The sequence below is a fragment of the Aptenodytes patagonicus genome, chromosome 12, assembly GCF_965638725.1.
Source record: "Aptenodytes patagonicus chromosome 12, bAptPat1.pri.cur, whole genome shotgun sequence".
Lineage (NCBI taxonomy): Eukaryota > Metazoa > Chordata > Aves > Sphenisciformes > Spheniscidae > Aptenodytes > Aptenodytes patagonicus.
The window spans coordinates 21,938,949-21,962,564 of record NC_134960.1 but is presented as its reverse complement, the minus strand read 5'-3'; the positions used below and the strand labels follow the sequence as shown (position 1 = coordinate 21,962,564).

The following is a 23,616-nucleotide window of genomic DNA, read 5'->3' as shown; positions in this document are numbered from 1 at the left end:
TGAAGCAGGGCTGAGAGAGTTGAGGCTTTTCAGCCTGGAGACGAGAAGGCTCTGGGGAGACCTTATGGTGCACCTTTTCAATATAGAAAGGGGGCTTATAAGAAAGAGTTTTTACCAGGGCCTGTTGTGACAGGACAAAGGGCAACAGTTTTAAACTGAATGAGGGTAGGTTTTGATTGGAGGTAAAGAAGAAATGTTTTATGATGAGGGTGGTGAGACACTGGAACACATTGCCCAGAGAAGTTGTGTATGCACCACCACTGGGAGTGCTCAAGGTCAAGTTGGACGGGGCTTTGAGCAATCTGGTCTTTTGAAGGGTGTCCCTGCCTTTGTCAGAGGGGTGGATTCAATGGTCTTTAAAGGTCCCTTCTAGCCTAAACCATTCTATGATTCTATGAAAGACTTGACCTGGCTTTCCCCATCAGATATGGAGACGTAACAGAAGGAACTTCTTTTGTGAATCAGAAACAAAATAATACAGGGTGTTCTGTGATCTCAGCAGAGAGCTCTATACATTACCTTTGGGGTGATACGTTTCTCAGCGTGATTGTTCTGCTCCCTACAAGGAAAATCAACGGTGGGACAAACATCATAGACACACGTGAGGAAAAGGAAGAACCGCAGGGAAGACGGAAACCCTTTGCAGGTCTGGCATGACAGGATTGCAATGACTTTTGCTTCATTCTGTTTCTGATGGCTTATTGATTACCCCAACACGAATCTTTCCTACTTGGTTTTTGTCCCAGGTATGAAAGCAGAATTCGGAATACCTGACAGAGTGCTAAAAAGCTCTTGAAGTCTTCCCTAGCTATACTATCGCCTCTTGCTCTCATAGTTCTGTCCTGATGTTATTCAGGGCAGCCGAGTTCCTTTCTTGTTTGCTCTGCTGTGCGAATATTTACTGCCGAGTATTCATTGCGACTCCAGGAGATGCCCTAAAAGTACCCGACAGCGTATCTCAGGTTTAAACCCTTCGGAGTGGCGTTAAGCAAGTGCTTCTGCGCCTCCTGATTGTAGTAAAAGAGAGACGCCAAGGGTGGGCGCAGCCACTCAGCCCCGGTCAAAAGCCCGGGCCCCTGCGAGCGCGGCCATGAGGCGGCTGCGGTGGCGTCGCGGCGCCTCCGGGTGCCGCTGTTGGCCGACGCGGAGCGGCGCCGGAGCCGCAGCCGGCGCCGGAGCCGGCGCCGGAGGCGGAGGCGGAGGCGGAGGCGGCGCAGCGTCGTGCCCCCGCAGGCTGCTGGCTCGCACGGCGCCGGCCAGAGCGGCAGCGGCACGGGCAGCAGAGGCGAGAGGCGTCGCGGCGCGGGGAGCGGCGGCGGCGTCCGAGGCGGCGGCGAGCTCGCTGCCCTGCGGCCGCCCCTGCGCTCGCTGCGGAGAGCGGCCGGGAGGGAGGGAGGGCAGCGGCAGGAGGGAGGAGCGCGGCGAGCGCTGCCGAGAATGGCGGGCAGGCAGCGGCAGAGCGGCCGGCGAGCGGCCGGGCGAGTGCTGCTGCCCGCTTTGCTGCTGTGCTTGTGCTGCCGGGCGGCGCCGGAGCGGATCCGCTACGCCATCCCCGAGGAGCTGGGCAGAGGCTCGCTGGTGGGGCCGCTGGCGCGGGACCTGGGGCTGAGCCCGGCGGACCTGCCGGCACGCAAGCTGCGGCTCAGCGCGGAGAAGCAATACTTCACGGTGAGCGGGGAGAGCGGGAACCTGTACGTGAGCGAGAGGCTGGACCGGGAGGAGATGTGCGGCGAGTCGGCGTCCTGCTCCGTCAGCTTCGAGGCGCTGGTGCAGAACCCGCTGAACGTTTTCCACGTCGAGGTGGCCATCCAGGACGTGAACGACAATTCCCCGGCCTTCAGCAAGGCTGCGCTGGACCTCGAGATCGCGGAGTTGACGCTTCCCGGGGCGCGTTTTCCGCTGGAGATGGCCCGAGACGCGGACGTGGGCAGCAACGCGCTGCTGACTTACGAGCTCACTAGCAACCCGTCCTTCAGTCTGGCCGTGAAGGAGAGCCCGGGCGGGAGCAAGCAGCCGGAATTAGTGCTGGAGAGAGCGCTGGACCGCGAGAAGCAGAGCTCCTTTCAGCTGGTGCTGACGGCGGTGGATGGCGGGGACCCCGTGAGGTCCGGGACTGTGCAGGTTCGCGTCAACGTGTCGGACGCCAACGACAACGCGCCCGTGTTCAGTAAAAGCGTGTACGAGGCGCGAGTGCGGGAGAATGTGCCGGCGGGCTCGCCGGTGCTGCGGGTGCGAGCCACGGACGCGGACGCGGGCTCCAACGGGCGGGTCTCCTACTCCTTCGGCAACGTCCCGGACGGCGTCCGCGCGTTGTTCAGTGTGGACAGCGACAGCGGCGAGGTCAGGACGGCGGGGCCCCTGGATTTCGAGGAGAAGAGGACATACAGCTTCGGCCTGGAGGCGAGGGACGGCGGCGGGCTCACGGCTCACTGCGAAGTGCAGATAGACATCAGCGACGAGAACGACAACGCGCCCGAAATCACGATGTTGTCGGTGTCGAGCCCGGTGCCCGAGGACGCGCCGCCCGGCACGGTGGTGGCCCTGGTGAAAGTGCGGGACCGGGACTCCGGGGAGAACGGGCAGGTGTCGTGCGAGCTGCGGGGCGAGGCGCCGCTGTCGATCGTGGCGTCGTCGGGCGGCTCGTACAAGGTGGTGACGGCGAGCGCGCTGGACCGGGAGCAGGCGGCCGAGCACCGGGTGGCGGTGGTGGCCAGGGACCGGGGCAGCCCGGCGCTGTCCAGCCGCGCGGCGCTGGTGCTGGAGGTGTCGGACGTGAACGACAACGCGCCGGTGTTCGAGGAGGCCGCCTACAGCGCCTACGTGGCGGAGAACAACGCGGCGGGCGCGGCGGTGGTGCGCGTGCGCGCGCGGGACGCGGACGCGGGCGCCAACGGGCGCGTGAGCTACTGGCTGGCGGGCGGCAGCGCGGGCGCGGCGGGCGCGGCGCCGTACGTGTCGGTGGAGGCGCGGAGCGGCGCGGTGTACGCGCAGCGCTCCTTCGACTACGAGCAGTGCCGCGAGTTCGCGGTGGCGGTGCGGGCGCAGGACGGCGGGGCGCCGGCGCGGAGCTCGACGGCGACGGTGCGCGTCTTCGTGCTGGACCGCAACGACAACGCGCCGCGGGTGCTGTGGCCGGCGGCGGGCGCGGGCGCGGGCGCGGGGGCGGGCGCGGGGGCGGGGGCGTCGGGGTCGCCGTTCGAGGTGGTGCCGCGGTCGGCCGAGGCCGGGTACGTGGTGGCCAAGGTGGTGGCGGTGGACGCGGACGCGGGGCGCAACGCGTGGCTGTCGTACGAGCTGGCGCAGGCGCCGGAGCCGGCGCTGTTCCGCGTGGGGCTGCACAGCGGCGAGGTGCGGACGGCGCGGGCCGTGTCGGAGAGGGACGCGGCGAAGCAGCGGCTGGTGGTGGTGGTGAAGGACCACGGGCAGCCGGCGCTGTCGGCCACGGCCACGCTGCACGTGGTGCTGGCCGAGAGCTTGCAGGAGGCGCTGCCGGAGCTGAGCGAGCGGGCGGCGGGCGCCGACTCGCCGGCGGAGCTGCAGTTCTACCTGGTGCTGGCGCTGGCGCTCCTCTGCGCCCTGTTCCTGCTGAGCGTGGCGCTGGCCGTGCTGGCGCGGGTGCGCCGGGCCGGGCCGCCCGCCGTCCTGCGCTGCCTGGGCGCGCAGCGCTTCTCCGTGGCCGGCGCCGCCTTCCCGGCCGACTTCTGCGAGGGCACCTTGCCCTACTCCTACAACCTGTGCGTGGCGCCGGGCCGCGCCGTGGCCGAGGGCGCTTGGCTGCCGCCGCCGCCGCCGCCGCTGCCCAGCCTGCCCGCGGAGGAGCTTCTCGGCGGGGAGCCCTGCGGGAAGCGGAGCCCGAGCAGCAGCGCCGGCGCGGGAGAGCCGCCCGCGGACCCCGACGCACCGCAGGTCGGTACGCCCGCGCAGTCCTCGTCGCTCAGCCTTTCCTCACCTCACGCTGGCGGTAGCGGGCTCTTGGCTCGTCGCTTCTCTGCTTTGCCCGGTAGTGCCCATCTCTGTTCCCACGAACGAATGAAACGATCCCTTCTTTTGGCAGCTCCTTTGGCAGCACGCAGGTGGCGTTCATGGCGCGTTCAGGTCCAGCTGAGCAGTTTTGTCTACAAAACTCGTGCTCTGTAAAATGGTATGCGTTAGTCATGGCTAACCCGGATCCTTTCTGTGCCGACTGAGATCCTTGGGCCTTTCTGAGCCTCCACCCTCTTTCGCCTGGGTTTCCCCGGGGGGTGTGGGTGGCAAGTGCTGGTCCGTGTCTCCATGCGGGAATGAGAGACGGAGCAGGGTAAGCCCGTTCCATTCAGAGCAGGCAGCAGGCGACGGCACTTCTTGGTTCGTCGGCGGTCGCAGGTTGCGGGTCAGCTGAGAAGTTTGGACTGCGAAGCTTGTGTTGCCTGAAAGGGTAGTGAGGGTGAAGGCGGGTCCGTACTGCGTAAAAAGAGACGCGCTGATTCTACACTATGGGGTCGGGAAAATGGGGCTGACGCTTGGTGTTGGAGATTTCTCCTTCCTGAAAGGTGCGTGCTTTCTCCGTGAGAGGAGAAGTTACGGGTCGTTCCTCCCTGGTGAAGCAGGAGAGTGTCGCCCATCTGTTGGGGTAAGGCTGCTGCAGCAACGGTAGCCCGGGTGGGACGGGTTAATTCGTCCGGGCGTTGTTTCTCTGTGCAGTTACTTCTCCTTTTTCTTTCTTCCACCCTGGGTGGTAGTTCCCTCTTTTTTACCGTTCCTGATCTGCCTTTCATAGGCAGGTGAAGGTGTCGACTGGGATCTCAAGAAAGAATAATACAGCCTTTTGTCTTTCAGAGCCTGTCTTCTTTTCCTCTTCCCTTTTCCCAAAGAGAGGTGCTCGGACATAAACCGTATATTTTAGAGCGTGCAGCTGTACTTGTCTTCTCCTGCCGTCCTACACTATTTTCTTGAAAAGGTGTCGTACCAACCTGGAGATTCGAGAATTAGATGAATAAGCATCGATCTTTTCACACAGTGATTTCTGAGAAAATGAAAGCCCCTTGCTGGTCGTTTAGGCCGCAGAGTTACTTGGATAAAACGTGTATAAACTAGACAAACTGTAAATTAATGTGGCCTATTGAAAAGGGAAATCCCAGGTTCTTCAAGTCCTTCAACTTTGCTTTTCCAGTAGTAGCTGTATCTGTAGAGGTACCAGCATTTTGACGCAATTCCATTGCTCTCATCCAGTTCAGAAATACCGCTGAGAATAGACGAATATCGGGAAAAGAGGCGCGTGAGAATAATTTGGAGGAAAGCCACCCTGCCGTAGGGCTGCAGTCCCCCCCCGTTTGGCTGGTGTGGGCCAGAGAAGGGGCGCAGGAGCAAAGGCAGAGGGACCCGTTACTCTTCTTGCTGTACTCGCAAAGCCATTTTCGCCGGGGTTTGCGGGGAGCCGAGCAGCTGAATCTGGCCAGGTTCCCTGCAGGTGGGTGCACCCGGGGTGGGTGGGAGAGAGTGGTTTTCGAGCAGCAGGGGAGCCTCCGCCTGTACTGTGCTCCCGGGAAGGTCTTCCAGGGAGAAAGCCCAGAGCGCGCGGCAGGTGCCTGAGCAGCCCCACCTCCTGAGGAGCTGTACGGGGTTGGGGGGCTTAGAGTGTCAGGTTGAGCTGACTGACCCCACCTTCTTCAGCCCTTAAATGTCTCATCTCAGCCCGTGCTGGTGGAGTAGTTAATTTAGACCGTGTTCCGTGCGAACGGGAGTAGTTAAAGAGAAGTCCCTGCCGAGGGGATTAATGAGCCTGATACCCCTGGTTCTCCGGGGGAGGGTCTGAATATCACGGTTTGTGTTTCAGAGCCCGTTTGCTTTTGCTGTCCGTGTACCGGTCATTCAAGCATGGCGGATACAAAGATTCGTGGGGGCGATTTTTCTTTTGGACGAGCGGGAGAAGACTAATAATATTCCAGAAGTCGCATTAAGGAAAATTGTTTTACTTTACATATACCGCCATTAGGAATTAATTTTCGCCATGCGGTAGAAATGAGACATCGACGGGAGGACTCCGCCCTCTTCCTGGCTGCGATCACCTTGCGGAAAGGGAAGGGTGATGTCGCACCGTGAGAGCAGAGATGGTCTCGAGCTTAAGGCAACGCCCGCGATCACCGGCGGACGGGAAGCGATGTGTCCGCGGCGACGGCGCCGTCCCCGCGAGGTGTCCGTGGGAAAGGCAGGGCGGGCAGCGGTCGGCAGCGCTCGGTGCCTGCAGTGCCGGGAGGAGGCTGCGGGCGCCGCTGTTGACCGAGGAGGAGCGAGAGGAAGGCCGGAGCGCTGCAGGCAGCCCCGCCCGCTGCGGCCCGGCTGGCTCGCTGGCTGGCTGGCTGGCTCGGCGGCCGGGCGGTCTGCGAGCGTCCCCGCGGTGCGGAGCCGTGCTGCAGCGAGGCGGAGGGGCCGGCGGCAGCGCCCGGGAGCGGCGAGCCGGAGCCGGGGCCGGAGCGGGAGCCGGAGCGGGAGCCGGATCGTTGGGCGGCGGCGGCGGGGAGCTGCCGGCGGTGGTGCGGCGCCGGCGGGGCCGCGGCGGAGATGGTCGCGGCGGGGAGGCGCTGTGGCCGGCGGGAGCGAGCCCTGCTGTGGTGCGTCCTGGCGGCGGCGTGGGAGGCGGCGTGGGGGCAGCTGCGCTACGCGGTTCCCGAGGAGATGCCGAAGGGCTCGTTCGTGGGCGACGTGGCCAAGGACCTGGGGCTGGAGCTGCCGGCGCCCCGCGACCGCGGCCTCCGCATCTTGGGCAGAGGTAGGACGCAGTATTTCGCTCTTCACGGGAAGACGGGACATTTGGTGACGGCGGAGAAGATAGACAGAGAGCAGCTGTGCCGGCTGGTGCAGCAATGCGTGCTGCGCTGTGAGGTGATAGTGGAGGGGGACATGAAGGTTTACGGAATCGAAGTGGAGATCACGGACATTAACGACAACGCGCCCAGCTTCCGAGAGGCAGAAACGGAGCTGAGACTGAGCGAGACGACCGCCCCGGGGTGGCGGTTTCCCCTGGCCAGGGCTCACGATCCGGACGCGGGACGGAATTCGGTGCAGAGCTACGAGCTGAGCGGCGACGAGCACTTCTCGCTGGCCGTGCAGGCGGGCCCCGGCGGGGACCAGCGTCCCGAGCTGGTGCTGGCGAAGGCGCTGGACCGGGAGGCGGCGGCGTTTCACGAGCTGGTGCTGAGGGCGAGCGACGGCGGGGAGCCGGCGCGGACGGGCACGGCGCGGATCCGCGTGGCGGTGCTGGACGCGAACGACAACGCTCCCGTGTTCAGCCAGGCGGAGTACACGGTGCGTGTGCCGGAGGACGTGCCCGTGGGCTCCGCCCTCGTCACCCTCACGGCCACCGACGCCGACGAGGGGCTGAACGGCGACGTAAAGTATTCTTATCAACCGCTTTCTGTGAAAGCCTCGCAGATTTTCCAGCTGGAGGCCGGGACGGGAGCGATCACGCTGCTGCGGAGCCTGGACTTCGAGGAAGGCGACTCCTACGAGCTGGAGGTGCAGGCGCGGGACGGAGGAGGGCTTTTCGACACGGCGAAAGTCGCGATCGCGGTGACAGACGTGAACGACAACGCGCCCGAACTGACAGTGACTTCCCAGCTGAGCGCGATCTCTGAGGACGCGCCGCCGGGGACGGTGGTGGCCCTGCTGCACGTGCAGGACCGGGACTCGGGGGCGAACGGCGAGGTGCGGTGCAGCATCGGCGAGAGCCTCCCGTTCCGGCTGGAGAAGTCCTTCGCGGAGTACTACCGCGTGGTGACGGCGAGGGAGCTGGACCGGGAGGAGGTGGCGGAGTACAACGTGACGGTGCGGGCGGCGGACGGCGGGTCGCCGGCGCTGTGGAGCAGCGCGGTGCTGGCGCTGCGGGTGCTGGACGTGAACGACAACGCGCCGGTGTTCGCGGAGGCGCGCTACAGCGCCCGTGTGCCCGAGAACAACGCGGCGGGCGCGCTGGTGCTGACGGTGCGGGCGGCGGACGCGGACTGGGGGCAGAACGCGCGCGTGCGGTACCGGCTGTCGGAGGGGCGGGTGCGGGGCGCGCCGCTCTCGTCCTACGTGTCGGTGCAGGCGGAGACGGGCGCGCTGTACGCGCTGCGCTCCTTCGACTACGAGGAGGTGCGCGAGGTGGGGCTGTGGGTGCGGGCGGAGGACGGCGGCGCGCCGGCGCTGAGCAGCAACGTGTCGGTGCGGCTCGTGATCGTGGACGAGAACGACAACGCGCCGCAGGTGCTGTACCCGCCGGCGGCGGCGGCGGCGGCGCCGGGCGCGGGCTGGTCGGGCGTGGAGCTGGCGCCGCGCTCGGCGGAGCCCGGGGCGCTGGTGGCCAAGGTGGTGGCGGTGGACGCGGACGCGGGTCAGAACGCGTGGCTGTCGTACGAGCTGGCCAAGGCGACGGAGCCGGGGCTGTTCCGCGTGGGGCTGCACAGCGGCGAGGTGCGGACGGCGCGCTTCCCGCTGGCCCGCGACGCGGCGCGGCAGAGCCTGGTGGTGGTGGTGAAGGACCACGGGCGGCCGGCGCTGTCGGCCACGGCCACGCTGACGGTGGTGCTGGCCGAGAGCGTGGCCGAGCTGCTGTCGGAGCTGGGCAGCGCGGCGGCGGCGCCGGGCGAGCCGGCCGGCAGCCTGACGCGGTGGCTGGTGGTGGCCGTGGCGGCCGTGTCCTGCCTCTTCCTCGCCTTCCTGCTGCTGCTGCTGGCGCTGCGCCTGCGGCGCTGGCGCCGCTCGCAGCTGCTGGCGGCGGGCAGCGGCGCCTTGCGCGGCGTGCCGGCCTCGCACTTCGTGGGCATCGACGGCGTCCGCGCCTTCCTGCGCTCCTACTCGCACGAGGTGTCGCTCACCGCCGACTCGCGCAAGAGCCAGCTCCGCTTGTCGGCCGGCAGCTGCTGCGACACCCTCCCGGCCCGCCCGCCGGCTGAGGCTTCAGGTGAGCTCGTCGCCACGGGCGACCACGTTGCCGAGGACGGTGGCCAAGTGTCCTTTCAGGTACGTTCATTTTGTTTACCCTTCTTTTGTCTAACGCGGCGCTTAGGATTCTGAGGGCAGCCACGGACGTTCCCAAGCGCACCGTTCGCAGTCTTGGCAATCACCTTTTGCGATGGTCGCCAGCGCGTGAATGGCACCTCCGCAACGTGCGCTGAGTCTGCTGTGTGGGTTTTACGTGCCGTGCTCTGTACCGGCCGGGCAGAGCTCTTGGTGTCTAGCTTCCTCTAAGGCTGGAAGCTTCCCTTGCATGTGCGGCTGCGCAGGGAAAGGTTGGTCTCGAGGTCTTCCTCTGACACTTCCTTGAAATTGTGAAGTACTTCCTAGTACCGGGGTCCCAGAATTTCCTTGCCGTCCCCTGGATCAGCTCTCAAATGCTGGTAGAATTGGGCAACCTCGTTTTGCATAAAGGCAAACCTTTATGTTTCTCCATGATAACGCAGTGAGCAACAAAGTGTCTTTGTACTCATCCGTGCTGCCATCTTTGTGCATGGGGTGGAGAAATGGGCTGGGCAACGACTCGTCCCTTGGCGAAGTCTGTCTGCCTGTTGTGAAGGCAAAAGAGAATCATAAAAGTTGTGACTGTTTGAGAAAGTCTCTGGGTGGCGGCGTGTGAAGGGCTACTGGAGGAAACGGGAAATGTGTTTTGCTGATTCCCTGTCTTTTAAGGTTGAGCTATTTAAGAGGGAGCTGGATGTGTCTTGGCTTGAAAATAGATGCTGTGGCAAGAGCCATATGAGTGCTGGAGGGGAGAGATTCAAGGTGCAAGGCAAGGTGTAAGGAGGGGGATATTCCTCCTCCGCAGGTGTCCACCGACCCAGTGTCTCCTGGAGGACCGCTCCTTTTAGTTTTAGACCCTTGATGTTTCTTCCCAGAAGACTAGTGAGCAGGCAGATCTTCTGTCTTAGGACAGAGATGTAAAGATACCTATGTGAAGTCCGTGGGTGATCCTGGTGCCTTTTATAGGGAAGTGGTCTGGACAGCTGGCCCTTTGATGGCACGTGCTTGAAAATTATCAGGGTCAAAGAACACAGTGCACGTTGTGAAGGGTTGGAGGTGCGAGTCGTGGGAGCTGTTCGTGAGGGGCTGTTGAAGGACACAAGAGCTATAGTTCCCTCCTTTCCCCGATTAATGCCCAGCTGTAGGATCATGCAACGTGAGGTCTGGCTTCCCAAGTAAGTTTGGCCTAAGACATGTCACTCCAGCTCTACTGGGAGCCCTGGGAGGTTCCTCCTGTGTGTTTGCAGGTTGTCCTCAGTTCTTAACTAACAGCTTGATTGTGTGCTTATGACAAATGCCATCATGGGAGCTTTGGGAAGAGCAAACCGTGTATCCACTGCCTACGAAACACCTGAACTGTGTACCTACTCTACGTGCCATACGCTAGAAGGGTATGTTCTGATGCCTTCCTTCACACCTGCAGGTGTGAAGTTCTTGCCTTGCTCGTTGTAATGCTCGGAAGGGGGGCCGTTGTCTCTGATAATGTGTGGAAGATCACATCTGTTACACGGTTTGTCTGGCTGTCCCGTATGCGCCTTTCATGTTTACAGCTGTAAAGAGAAAGGCTTTCGTAGACGTGTTTCCTTAAAACGTTACTGGAAGAAATGCTCTTGCTTGTCACAGACACGCGGTGAGAAGTCAAACGTTATCCATGGTAAGGAGAAGTTGTCTGTGCAGCTTTTCTTTTGACGGAGTCTATCTGCAAATCATGAAAATCATTGACAAGCATGCGAGCTGTGAAGGGCTGGAGGGGTCTCTGTCTTGGGGGCGCTGTGTGTGAGGAGTTACTGGTGGAGACAAGGCACGTGTCTTGTTAATGCCCAGGGCTCGTTGGTGGAATACATAAAGTGAGTCTGAAGGTGTCTTATTTTTGGCTATCACACTGCTCAGATTCCAGCTGGCCAAGCATCAGTTTGCTTTCCTGTTGCATGCTGCTTCCCGTCAATGGCGGTTCTTGAGCATGGACGTACAATTTACGTTGAGATTTGAGAGTCGTGTATCTCCCAAGTTGCCCAAAGTGCTGAAGAAGGATGATGGTGTCTTTGAGTTGATACTTTGGCGACCGGGTCTTTGTCGGAGCTGCATATCGCTTATGCACCTGAGACCATGTTACGTTTCTTTGAGGTAGTGTGCGAGCAGAGAAATGTCTTTGCATGCATCCGTGTGGTGATCCTTGTTCTGAGAGGAGGCGAAGTTGTGCGTGCAACTTTTCTTTCAGTGGTGTCTGTCTGCAAACGTAGCTTTCCTGTTGCGTAACGTTTGGGCAGGGTGAAAAATTCTGTCTGTCCAGAGACGGGGCAGGGGAGAAAGTTTGCTGTGGTATAATTTGAAATGTCTGCAAGAACATTTAGGTGTCAAGGTTCAGTTTGTCCTAGTTGTTATATGGGTCCCACAGTTGTGGTTCTGTGCATTTTCCCTTTCTTATTGTCCAAAGAAATTGCGTTGAGGATCCGTGGCTGTGGTCTTTGGTGTGAGCTCCTGTGTGAGTCTCCTGTGGACTTGTTACCAACGAGATACCCTTCTTGTGTACCTTCTAGAGCTGACATAATCTGAAACGTCAAGCTGTGATGCCTTCACTTCCGTAGGTTTCCCATTCTTGCCGCCTTTGTTGTCCAGGTCTAAGGCGGGGCCTCATTGTGGCTGGTGACCCTTGAAACCTTAAAAGATGTTTTGTAACTGTTGGGCTGGGGAAGCAGTTTCCATCCCTACCTTGAAGGTGTTCAGCTGCCAAGACAAAGACATTGATAGACTTCCGTATCCCTAAAATGTCACCGAATGACATGCTTTTTTGCCTGTGTCCGCTATATGGCCAAACTGTTGGGTATTGTCCATGGTGCAACTAAAGGCTGTGAGTGCAGAGCAAGGAGGGAGAGAGGCTGGCTTCCAACCATGACCACGTGGTTCAACGTGGTTTTGGCTGAGCAATGGTTTGATTTCACACCTGGTGCCAAGGCCTGTGCCATTGATGCGGTGATCCTGGATTCCCTCTCCTGAAAGGCAATGGTCGTCCTCCTATCATGAAGTATTTGTGCAATAACTGTGCATGTAGAATGATGATGTATGGGCAGAACGGCTCATAGTTCCCATGTGAACCCTCCGTTATCCATTTCCATCTCCCTGAAACGTTGCGATGTAGAGTTCCTTCACAGCTGTAATTACACTTTCTCTCAGGCCTTTGTTTCCTGGAAGGTCGTGTTTCCTTTTCCCCATTTCTGGACAGTGCTTTTTGCGTTTGAAACTGTGAGTGTTGCTTTGCAGCAAATACTTCCTTCAGCTACGTAGGACAGAATTTTTGGTGTGAGGGAAACGAAGGAGAAGCTGAAAGAGAACCTGTGGTAATTTCTCAGAAGACTTAGCTTGGGAACGAGGCCCACAATAAGGTGTTTACTCTTACGGCTTCATGTCTGTGGGAGATGAGCAGGCCACATGAGCTGCTGACTATTTCTTCAACTGAAGCCCCCTGCTATTTTGTCCAGAGCAAGACTTTAGGGCCGCACTTGTGCTTGAGACCTCAGTGACTCCCAGGTGCTCTCAGGGATGAATTTCAACACCCGCAGTGAAGACCAAGAAGACTTCCCGGTGAGTTTCTCTGACAACACTTTCTCTTTGAAAGCTTCCTTGCCTTGCTTGTCTGAGTTATGTTTTTGCTTTTCGTTACCTGGTCTCATACGTCTGTAGCTTTACTGGTGTTTATCAGCATCGCTTCGTTTAGCAATGCGCCGTGTGGTAGTGCCTCTTGGTCTTGCTGCAGCGGGTGTGAAGGGCAGGAGATGTGAGGGTATCTTTGTGTTCTGTTATTGTTGGGGGGAATAGATGTAAACACGACCTTAGTAGAAGTCGCACCTCTGTGGAACAGTGCGTGTGATAAAAGAGGGGAGGAGGTTCCCCCTAAACCGTGAGTCTGATGACCCATTCTCTGCTGGACGACCGCTCTGCTTTTATTTTGGCCGTTTATCATTCGTGTGCTTTAGAACCTTTTCTTCTGAGACTGCTCTTGAGCAGAGAAATGTACCTCCCTTCTTGGTGTGATGGTAGTGCATGATCCTCCCATGATGTGTTTTTGGCAGTTGTGAGCAGGTGAGAAGCAAACCCGCAAGGTGTGTAGGGTTGGAGAGAAGACAGGGGAGCTCGGGGGTGGGGGGGTATAGAAGAACAGCTGGTCATTTCCTTGCTTGCCATAGTTAACACAAGCGTGTGCCTAATGGAGTACCATGGAATTTGAGTTGCTTCTGCTCAATAAGTTTGGCCTCAGAAATGCTATTCCACCCGATCCCTTCATTCCTGTATGTTTCTAACTCTTGCCTTGCTTGTTGTCATGAGCTACGGCTCGGCCTCGGGGTGTCTGGTCAAATGTGGAAGGTCCCATCTGTTGCAGTTGTCTGCGTGCAGGTGCAGTTCCCGTACACACCTTTGATGTTGACAGCTGTAAAGAGGAAGGCTTTCACAGGCAGACGTGTGCTCCCAGGGGCACACTTGTCTGTAGCGAAAGAAAGCAAGACCATCTCTACCGCAGTCCTCAAAGTGCAGAGTGGCAACCGCGCCCCGCCAAGGTTTCCATGAAGAGACGGGGGCTGAGTGGGAGAACGCGTGCAGGGTGTCCCCCCGACAGTCCCCCATAACATGCTGGCCACTCAGTTGGAGAGAGGTGGGTTTGACAGGTGGGCTCTTAGATGGATGAGGAAGTGTCTGGACAGCTGCGTCCAAAGAGTTATAGTCAATGGCTCAATATCCAAGTGGAAACCAGTGACATGTGGTGTCCCTCGAGGGTCCGCACCAGGGCCAGTACTATTTAGTATCTTCATAGAATGTGGGATTGAGTGCACCCTCAACGAGGTTGCAGAGGACACCAAGCTGAGTGGTGCCGTTGATTCACTGGAGGCAAGGGATGCCATCCAGAGCGACCTTGCAAGGCTGGAGAAGTGGGGCCATGAATTTCAACAAGGTCCTGTGCCTGGTTTGGGTGGCCAAATGGGACATGAGCTGGCAACGAGCGCTTGCTGCCAGGAAACACAGTCATATCCTGGGCTGCGTAACAAGAAGCGTGGTGGTTCTCTCCCTCTGCTCCGCTTTCATGAGACCCCACCTGGAGTACTGCGTGCAGCTCTGGGGCCCACACTACAAGAAGGATATCGACTCTTGGGTACGTGAGCATCTACTTCACGGACTTTTACAACCAGGTTCTCTACCCGGGCAGCAATATCTTGCCACAATGCGGCAGCCCAGATGGGTTTGCCTCTGCGCTGCCAATTGCTCCACTTCCATTGCTGTAACCACCCCCACAGGGCATTTGCCACCGTCCATGAGTCAGTATAGAGAGAGAGCACTGGCCACTTTTCTCGGTCAGCAGTGTCTAAAGCCAGCTGGATGGCCTTTACTTCTGCAAATTCACCTTCTCCTTCAGCAGTTTCTACAACTTGTCTCATGGGACTCCATACAGCCGCTTTCCACCTCCGATGCTTTCCCACAAGACGACAGGACCCATCAGTGAACAGAGCATATTGTTTCTCATTTGCTGGTAGTTTATTATACAGTGGGGCCTCCTCAGCACGCGTCACCTCCTCCTCTGGCGATATTCCAAAATCTTTGCCTTCTGGCCAATCCATGATCACTTCCAAGATTCCTGGGCGACTGGGGTTCCTATTCGAGCCCGTTGTGTGGTCAGTGCGACCCACTTACTCCACGTAGCATCAGTTGCATGATGCGTACAGGGGACCCTCCCTTTGAACTTCCAGCCCAGCACCGGCCGTCGGGGTGCCAGGAGGAGCTGTGCTTCAGTACCAGTGACTTCCGAAGCAGCTGAAACCCCTTCATATGCTGCCAGTATGTCTCTTTCAGTTGGAGTATAGCGGGCCTCGGATCCTCTGTATCCCCGACTCCAAAACCCCAGGGGTCGACCTCGAGTCTCCCCTGGTGCTTTCTGCCAGAGCCTCCAGGTAGGGCCATTCTCCCTGGCTGCGGTGGAGAGCACATTTTTTACATCTTGTCCTGCCCGGACTGGCCCCAGGGCTACTGCATGAACTATCTCCTCTTTGATTTGTTCAAAAGCTTGTCGTTGCTCAGGGCCCCATTTGAAATGGTTCTTCTTCCGGGTCACTTGATAGAGGGGGTTTACGATCAGACTGTGATTTGGAATATGCATTCTCCAAAACCCACAACGCCTAAGCAAGCTTGTGTTTCCTTTTTGCTAGTTGGTGGAGTTGGTGGCTGTTATTTTGTTGATCACATCCATTGGGATCTGACGACGTCCATCTTGCCATTTTATTCCTCAAAACTGGATCTCCTGTGCAGGTCCCTTGACTTTGCTTTGGTTTATGGCAAAACCGGCTTTCAGAAGGAGTTGGACTCTTTTCTTCCCTCTTTGAAAAACTTCTCCTGCTGTGTTGCCCCACACAATGATGTCATCAATGTGTTGCAGGTGTTGCAGAGTGTCACCCTGTTGCAGTGCAGTCTGGATCAGTCCATGGCAAATGGCTGTGTTTTGAGCCCTGGGGCAGTCGGTTCCAGGTGTACTGGACGCCCCTCCAAGTGAAAGCAAACTGTGGCCTGCACTCTGCTGCCAAAGGGATTGAGAAAAACGCCTTAGCGATATCACTTGTGGCATACCGCTTGGCTGCCTTTGACTCCAGTTGGTATTGAAGTTCAGGCATGTCCGGCACAGCAGCACTCAGCAGTAGCATGACTTTGTTCAGGCCACAATAGTCTGCTGTTAGTCTCCACTCTCCATTAGCCTTTTGCACTGGCCATATGGGACTGTTAAAGGGTGAGCGAGTCTTGCTGATCACTCCGTGGCTCTCCAGTTGAAGAATCAGCTTATGGATGGGAACCAGGGAGTCTCGGTTGGTGCGATATTGGCACCGGTGCAGTGTGGTGGTAGCGATTGGCACCTGTTGGTCTTCGACCTTCAGCAACCCCACAAGAGAAGGGTCCTTTGAGGGACCAGGCAAGGTAGACAGCAGTTTAATGTCTTCCGCCTCCAAGGCAGCTATACCAAAAGCCCACCGGTACCCTTCTGGGTCCTGGAAATACCCTCTCCTGAGGCAGTCTATGCCAAGGGTGCACGGAGCCCCTGGGCCAGTCACAATGGGGTGCTTCTGCCACTCACTCCCAGTTAGACTCACTTCGGCTTCCAATACAGTTAGCTGTTGGCGTCCCCCCGTCACCCCAGAAATACAGATGGGTTCTGCCCCCGTATAGCTTGATGGCATTAGGGTACACTGTGCACCGGTGTCTGCTAGAGCCTTATACGCCTGTGGGTCCGATGTGCCAGGCCACCGAATCCACACAGTCCAGTAAACCCGGTTGTCCCTTTCCTCCACCTGGCTGGAGGCAGGGCCCCTCTAGTCCTCGTCATAGTATTCGTTTCTCAGTTCCTGTAAATACGAGTCAGAAGTCTCTTCATTAAGAGCAGAAGTAAGATGGGTCCTTCTACTCTGCCTGGGGAACTGCCCGCTGGAAACTGGAGCAGCAATTTTCCTGGAAGAACCCCCTTTTGTGATTGCTTTTCCTTGCAACTCACGTACCCGTGCCTCTAGGGCTGAGGTGGGCTTTCCATCCCACTTTCTCATGTCCTCTCCGTCGTCACGCAGGTAAAACCATAGGGTGCCCTGTGGTGTGTACCCTTTATAGCCTCTCTCTTGAGCAAAAGAACGCTGACTCCTAATAGCCGAGATACTGGTCCGTACAGGTGGGGAGTAGGACCTACCCTCTTCAAGTTGCTGGAGCTTCCGGGACAGTTTCTCCACAGCCAAGACGAGGGAGGAAGAGAGACTTTCTTCATATTGCCGGAGTTAACCAGCCAATTCATGCACTGTTTGTCCCTCTCCGTCTTTCCAGGCCATCACTGCCAATGACTTGGCATACGACAATGGTGCGCTCCTTACAAACTTCTGCCACATGGGTCGTGTGCACTTGACTTCATCTGGATCTTTGCATAGCTGCTTGTTTTTCAGGTCACCATAAACCACCTCCAGCACAGCTAATTCCCTCAGGTACTGGATACCCCTCTCCATGGTGGTCCACTAGCCTGGATGACATATGACATCTTCCTTGAAGGAATAACTTTCCCTGAGTTATAGTCAATGGCTCACTGTCCAAGTGGAAACCAGTAACGTGTGGTGTCCCTCGAGGGTCCGCACCAGGGCCAGTACTATTTAGTATCTTCATAGAGTGTGGGATTGAGTGCACCCTCAACGAGGTTGCGGAGGACACCAAGCTGAGTGGTGCCGTTGATTCACTGGAGGCAAGGGATGCCATCCAGAGCGACCTTGCAAGGCTGGAGAAGTGGGACCGTGCGAACCTCATGAAGTTCAACAAGGCCAAGTTCAAGGTCCTGCACCTGGTTTGGGGCAGTCCCCAGTTTCAGTGCAGACTGTGGGATGAATGGGTTGAGAGCAGCCCTGTGGAGAAGGACTTGGGGGTAGTGGTGGGTGACAAATGGGACATGAGCTGGCAGTGAGCGCTTGCTGCCAGGAAACCCAATTGTCTCCTGGCCTGGGTAACAAGTAGCGTGGTGGTTGTCTCCCTCTGCTCCGCTTTCATGAGACCCCACCTGGAGTACTGCGTGCAGCTCTGGGGCCCACACTACAAGAAGGATATGGAGCATAGTTAGAGTAGGTCCAGAGGAGGACCATGAAACTGGTCAAAGGTCTGGAACACCTCTGCTATGAAGCAGGGCTGAGAGAGTTGAGGCTTTTCAGCCTGGAGACGAGAAGGCTCTGGGGAGACCTTATGGTGCACCTTTTCAAGATATAAGGGGGGCTTATAAGAAAGAGTTTTTACCGGGGTCTGTCGTGACAGGACAAGGGGCAATGGTTTTAAACTGAAAGAGGGTAGGTTTTGATTGGAGGTAAAGAAGAAATGTTTTATGATGAGGGTGGTGAGACACTGGAACACACTGTCCAGAGAAGTTGTGTATGCGCCACCATTGGGAGTGCTCAAGGTCAAGTAGGACGGGGCTTTGAGCAATCTGGTCCTTTGAAGGGTGTCCCTGCCTTTGTCAGAGGGGTGGATTCGATGGTCTTTAAAGGTCCCTTCTAGCCTAAACCTTTCTATGATTCTATGAAAGACTTGACCTGGCTTTCCCCATCAGATATGGAGACGTAACAGAAGGAACTTGTTTTGTGAATCAGAAACAAATTAATGAAGGGTGTTCTGTGATCTCAGCAGAGAGCTCTACACATTACCTTTGGGGTGATACGTTTCTCAGTGTGATTGTTCTGCTCCCTACAAGGAAAATCAACGGTGGGACAAACATCAGAGACACAAGAGAGTAAAAGGAAGAACCGCAGGGAAGACGGAAACCCTTGGCAGGTCTGGCATGACAGGACTGCAATGACTTTTGCTTCATTCTGTTTCTGATGGCTTATTGATTACCCCAAATGAATATTTACTGCCGACCATTCATTGCGACTCCAGGAGATGCCCTAAAAGTACCCGACAGCGTATCTCAGGTTTAAACCCTTTGGAGTGGCGTTAAGCAAGTGCTTCTGCGCCTCCTGATTGTAGTAAAAGAGAGACGCCAAGGGTGGGCGCAGCCACTCAGCCCCGGTCAAAAGCCCGGGCCCCTGCGAGCGCGGCCATGAGGCGGCTGCGGTGGCGTCGCGGCGCCTCCGGGTGCCGCTGTTGGCCGACGCGGAGCGGCGCCGGAGCCGCAGCCGGAGCCGCAGCCGGCGCCGGCGCCGGAGGCGGAGGCGGCGCAGCGTCGTGCCCCCGCAGGCTGCTGGCTCGCACGGCGCCGGCCAGAGCGGCAGCGGCACGGGCAGCAGAGGCGAGAGGCGTCGCGGCGCGGGGAGCGGCGGCGGCGTCCGAGGCGGCGGCGAGCTCGCTGCCCTGCGGCCGCCCCTGCGCTCGCTGCGGAGAGCGGCCGGGAGGGAGGGAGGGCAGCGGCAGGAGGGAGGAGCGCGGCGAGCGCTGCCGAGAATGGCGGGCAGGCAGCGGCAGAGCGGCCGGCGAGCGGCCGGGCGAGTGCTGCTGCCCGCTTTGCTGCTGTGCTTGTGCTGCCGGGCGGCGCCGGAGCGGATCCGCTACGCCATCCCCGAGGAGCTGGGCAGAGGCTCGCTGGTGGGGCCGCTGGCGCGGGACCTGGGGCTGAGCCCGGCGGACCTGCCGGCACGCAAGCTGCGGCTCAGCGCGGAGAAGCAATACTTCACGGTGAGCGGGGAGAGCGGGAACCTGTACGTGAGCGAGAGGCTGGACCGGGAGGAGATGTGCGGCGAGTCGGCGTCCTGCTCCGTCAGCTTCGAGGCGCTGGTGCAGAACCCGCTGAACGTTTTCCACGTCGAGGTGGCCATCCAGGACGTGAACGACAATTCCCCGGCCTTCAGCAAGGCTGCGCTGGACCTCGAGATCGGTGAATGGACGCTTCCCGGGGCGCGTTTTCCGCTGGAGGTGGCCCGAGACGCGGACGTGGGCAGCAACGCGCTGCTGACTTACGAGCTCACTAGCAACCCGTCCTTCAGTCTGGCCGTGAAGGAGAGCCCGGGCGGGAGCAAGCAGCCGGAATTAGTGCTGGAGAGAGCGCTGGACCGCGAGAAGCAGAGCTCCTTTCAGCTGGTGCTGACGGCGGTGGATGGCGGGGACCCCGTGAGGTCCGGGACTGTGCAGGTTCGCGTCAACGTGTCGGACGCCAACGACAACGCGCCCGTGTTCAGTAAAAGCGTGTACGAGGCGCGAGTGCGGGAGAATGTGCCGGCGGGCTCGCCGGTGCTGCGGGTGCGAGCCACGGACGCGGACGCGGGCTCCAACGGGCGGGTCTCCTACTCCTTCGGCAACGTCCCGGACGGCGTCCGCGCGTTGTTCAGTGTGGACAGCGACAGCGGCGAGGTCAGGACGGCGGGGCCCCTGGATTTCGAGGAGAAGAGGACATACAGCTTCGGCCTGGAGGCGAGGGACGGCGGCGGGCTCACGGCTCACTGCGAAGTGCAGATAGACATCAGCGACGAGAACGACAACGCGCCCGAAATCACGATGTTGTCGGTGTCGAGCCCGGTGCCCGAGGACGCGCCGCCCGGCACGGTGGTGGCCCTGGTGAAAGTGCGGGACCGGGACTCCGGGGAGAACGGGCAGGTGTCGTGCGAGCTGCGGGGCGAGGCGCCGCTGTCGATCGTGGCGTCGTCGGGCGGCTCGTACAAGGTGGTGACGGCGAGCGCGCTGGACCGGGAGCAGGCGGCCGAGCACCGGGTGGCGGTGGTGGCCAGGGACCGGGGCAGCCCGGCGCTGTCCAGCCGCGCGGCGCTGGTGCTGGAGGTGTCGGACGTGAACGACAACGCGCCGGTGTTCGAGGAGGCCGCCTACAGCGCCTACGTGGCGGAGAACAACGCGGCGGGCGCGGCGGTGGTGCGCGTGCGCGCGCGGGACGCGGACGCGGGCGCCAACGGGCGCGTGAGCTACTGGCTGGCGGGCGGCAGCGCGGGCGCGGCGGGCGCGGCGCCGTACGTGTCGGTGGAGGCGCGGAGCGGCGCGGTGTACGCGCAGCGCTCCTTCGACTACGAGCAGTGCCGCGAGTTCGCGGTGGCGGTGCGGGCGCAGGACGGCGGGGCGCCGGCGCGGAGCTCGACGGCGACGGTGCGCGTCTTCGTGCTGGACCGCAACGACAACGCGCCGCGGGTGCTGTGGCCGGCGGCGGGCGCGGGCGCGGGCGCGGGGGCGGGCGCGGGGGCGGGGGCGTCGGGGGCGTCGGGGTCGCCGTTCGAGGTGGTGCCGCGGTCGGCCGAGGCCGGGTACGTGGTGGCCAAGGTGGTGGCGGTGGACGCGGACGCGGGGCGCAACGCGTGGCTGTCGTACGAGCTGGTGCAGGCGCCGGAGCCGGCGCTGTTCCGCGTGGGGCTGCACAGCGGCGAGGTGCGGACGGCGCGGGCCGTGTCGGAGAGGGACGCGGCGAAGCAGCGGCTGGTGGTGGTGGTGAAGGACCACGGGCAGCCGGCGCTGTCGGCCACGGCCACGCTGCACGTGGTGCTGGCCGAGAGCTTGCAGGAGGCGCTGCCGGAGCTGAGCGAGCGGGCGGCGGGCGCCGACTCGCCGGCGGAGCTGCAGTTCTACCTGGTGCTGGCGCTGGCGCTCCTCTGCGCCCTGTTCCTGCTGAGCGTGGCGCTGGCCGTGCTGGCGCGGGTGCGCCGGGCCGGGCCGCCCGCCGTCCTGCGCTGCCTGGGCGCGCAGCGCTTCTCCGTGGCCGGCGCCGCCTTCCCGGCCGACTTCTGCGAGGGCACCTTGCCCTACTCCTACAACCTGTGCGTGGCGCCGGGCCGCGCCGTGGCCGAGGGCGCTTGGCTGCCGCCGCCGCCGCCGCCGCCGCCGCTGCCCAGCCTGCCCGCGGAGGAGCTTCTCGGCGGGGAGCCCTGCGGGAAGCGGAGCCCGAGCAGCAGCGCCGGCGCGGGAGAGCCGCCCGCGGACCCCGACGCACCGCAGGTCGGTACGCCCGCGCAGTCCTCGTCGCTCAGCCTTTCCTCACCTCACGCTGGCGGTAGCGGGCTCTTGGCTCGTCGCTTCTCTGCTTTGCCCGGTAGTGCCCATCTCTGTTCCCACGAACGAATGAAACGATCCCTTCTTTTGGCAGCTCTTTTGGCAGCACGCAGGTGGCGTTCATGGCGCGTTCAGGTCCAGCTGAGCAGTTTTGTCTACAAAACTCGTGCTCTGTAAAATGGTATGCGTTAGTCATGGCTAACCCGGATCCTTTCTGTGCCGACTGAGATCCTTGGGCCTTTCTGAGCCTCCACCCTCTTTCGCCTGGGTTTCCCCGGGGGGTGTGGGTGGCAAGTGCTGGTCCGTGTCTCCATGCGGGAATGAGAGACGAGCAGGGTAAGGCCGTTCCATTCAGAGCAGGCAGTAGGCGACGGCACTTCTTGGTTCGTCGGCGGTCGCAGGTTGCGGGTCAGGTGAGAAGTTTGGACTGCGAAGCTTGTGTTGCCTGAAAGGGTAGTGAGGGTGAAGGCGGGTCCGTACTGCGTAAAAAGAGACGCGCTGATTCTACACTATGGGGTCGGGAAAATGGGGCTGACGCTTGGTGTTGGAGATTTCTCCTTCCTGAAAGGTGCGTGCTTTCTCCGTGAGAGGAGAAGTTACGGGTCGTTCCTCCCTGGTGAAGCAGGAGAGTATCGCCCATCTGTTGGGGTAAGGCTGCTGCAGCAACGGTAGCCCGGGTGGGACGGGTTAATTCGTCCGGGCGTTGTTTCTCTGTGCAGTTACTTCTCCTTTTTCTTTCTTCCACCCTGGGTGGTAGTTCCCTCTTTTTTACCGTTCCTGATCTGCCTTTCATAGGCAGGTGAAGGTGTCGACTGGGATCTCAAGAAAGAATAATACAGCCTTTTGTCTTTCAGAGCCTGTCTTCTTTTCCTCTTCCCTTTTCCCAAAGAGAGGTGCTCGGACCTAAACCGTGTATTTTAGAGCGTGCAGCTGTACTTGTCTTCTCCTGCCGTCCTACACTATTTTCTTGAAAAGGTGTCGTACCAACCTGGAGATTCGAGAATTAGATGAATAAGCATCGATCTTTTCACACAGTGATTTCTGAGAAAATGAAAGCCCCTTGCTGGTCGTTCAGGCCGCAGAGTTACTTGGATAAAACGTGTATAAACTCAGCCGAGCAGCTGAATCTGGCCAGGTTCCCTGCAGGTGGGTGCACCCGGGGTGGGTGGGAGAGAGTGGTTTTCGAGCAGCAGGGGAGCCTCCGCCTGTACTGTGCTCCCGGGAAGGTCTTCCAGGGAGAAAGCCCAGAGCGCGCGGCAGGTGCCTGAGCGGCCCCACCTCCTGAGGAGCTGTACGGGGTTGGGGGGCTTAGAGTGTCAGGTTGAGCTGACTGACCCCACCTTCTTCAGCCCTTAAATGTCTCATCTCAGCCCGTGCTGGTGGAGTAGTTAATTTAGACCGTGTTCCGTGCGAACGGGAGTAGTTAAAGAGAAGTCCCTGCCGAGGGGATTAATGAGCCTGATACCCCTGGTTCTCCGGGGGAGGGTCTGAATATCACGGTTTGTGTTTCAGAGCCCGTTTGCTTTTGCTGTCCGTGTACCGGTCATTCAAGCATGGCGGATACAAAGATTCGTGGGGGCGATTTTTCTTTTGGACGAGCGGGAGAAGACTAATAATATTCCAGAAGTCGCATTAAGGAAAATTGTTTTACTTTACATATACCGCCATTAGGAATTAATTTTCGCCATGCGGTAGAAATGAGACATCGACGGGAGGACTCCGCCCTCTTCCTGGCTGCGATCACCTTGCGGAAAGGGAAGGGTGATGTCGCACCGTGAGAGCAGAGATGGTCTCGAGCTTAAGGCAACGCCCGCGATCACCGGCGGACGGGAAGCGATGTGTCCGCGGCGACGGCGCCGTCCCCGCGAGGTGTCCGTGGGAAAGGCAGGGCGGGCAGCGGTCGGCAGCGCTCGGTGCCTGCAGTGCCGGGAGGAGGCTGCGGGCGCCGCTGTTGACCGAGGAGGAGCGAGAGGAAGGCCGGAGCGCTGCAGGCAGCCCCGCCCGCTGCGGCCCGGCTGGCTCGCTGGCTGGCTGGCTGGCTCGGCGGCCGGGCGGTCTGCGAGCGTCCCCGCGGTGCGGAGCCGTGCTGCAGCGAGGCGGAGGGGCCGGCGGCAGCGCCCGGGAGCGGCGAGCGGGGCCGGAGCGGGAGACGCAGCCGGAGCCGGAGCCGGAGCGGGAGACGCAGCC

At 60.0% G+C, this 23,616-nt stretch overlaps 3 pseudogenes; all 3 read left to right on the top strand.

Moving 5' to 3' along the window:
• The first annotated feature begins 1,429 nt into the window (after positions 1-1,429).
• On the top strand, positions 1,430-6,078 carry LOC143166234 (protocadherin gamma-B5 pseudogene; annotated as a pseudogene).
• A 459-nt stretch (positions 6,079-6,537) lies between these two features.
• LOC143166233 (protocadherin gamma-A12 pseudogene) lies at positions 6,538-9,210 on the top strand (annotated as a pseudogene).
• A 9,673-nt stretch (positions 9,211-18,883) lies between these two features.
• LOC143166232 (protocadherin gamma-B5 pseudogene) lies at positions 18,884-23,207 on the top strand (annotated as a pseudogene).
• The last annotated feature ends 409 nt before the right edge of the window (positions 23,208-23,616 follow it).